This window comes from Adiantum capillus-veneris, chromosome 2, assembly GCF_014529385.1.
Source record: "Adiantum capillus-veneris isolate H3 chromosome 2, ASM1452938v2, whole genome shotgun sequence".
Classification (NCBI taxonomy): Eukaryota; Viridiplantae; Streptophyta; class Polypodiopsida; order Polypodiales; family Pteridaceae; genus Adiantum; species Adiantum capillus-veneris.
In genome coordinates, this window is record NC_140932.1 from 105,145,106 (window position 1) to 105,146,412 (window position 1,307).

A 1,307-nucleotide genomic window follows, 5' to 3' on the forward strand; every position below is an offset into this window, starting at 1 on the left:
AGATGGGACAAAATCCTTCAAGAGTTTGAGTATCAATTTAGGTATCAAAAAGGGAAATACAATAGTAGATTCCCTTGGTAGAATGCTTGTGATTAATGAGTTGAGTTTTACTCATGTTGCAAGTGATTTACTTGAATCAATCAAAAGAAAATGTTAGGATGATCTTGTATATTACAAGATATTTATAAAAAGGGATCCAAATGAAGACATTTCCAATGATATTGAGGCATCTATGGATACACAAGATGGATTCAATTGGAAAAATTTCCCCACAGATAATGTTTATCTACTCTTCAAGGGTAGGGTATGTGTTCCAAGGGATCAAGAATTGAGGCACCATATACTTATGGGTGGCATGATAGCCCTAGTACGGGACAACCAAGAGTTAATAAGACTTGTAGTCTTATTAAAAAATGGTTTAACTGATCAACAATGCTTAAGGATATCCTTGACTATGTTACAAAGTGTGACAAATGTCAGATCAATAAAGTCAAAAGGTTAAAAATTGAAGATCTTCTCTGCCCACTAAATATTCCTTTTGGGGAAATGGAATACTATGCAACTGGTGACATCAATCCGTTGACCCAATCCTATGTTGTCAAGTCATCAATTCCTCTCGCTTGTGTTTGTCTTATTGTTGAACCTCTCTCATCATGTGTGCTATGTATGCAAGCTTCCACCCTTTCTCATTTAGTTGTCTCATTAATTATCTCTGATACACAGTTGTCTCTATGTCCTCCTAAGTCATGGTGGTTTTTTTTTTGAATCCTAAAGATAGGCATAGCCCCTTCAACCTTCCTAAAGATGTACACTATCTTGTTATCTTGAAGGGTTACATGTCCTCGGTTTTTTACCCACAATATCTCATTTGAATCCACATTTTTCTAATAGAATAATTCTGAGCACTCATTGTCTACTTTGATTGGAAACTGATTTTCAATCTTATTTTCCCATTTGTCCACAATGTTTAGGTTTTCTACTATGACATACCCTTAGAATCCATGTAGGATCCTCCTTGTTTATTAATTTAAATTTCTTGTTCAAAATCTATTTCATGGTCATCGATTTGTACACTGGGTTTATCTTTTGCATTTAGGTAGATATACACTCCATGATCAGTTTGTTAAGATGTAAAGAAATCTCAGAGTTATGTCTGAACCACCAATCCCTTAAGGTGTTCCATTGGCACTAAAGAAGTTTTCAAGTTGTATCTGAGTACGTATCTAGTACTCCTTCAAAGATAGGAGACAACCTATCCCCTTGGTTTATATCTCTTTCATTGATGCTCGATTGACATTCTCACAAAA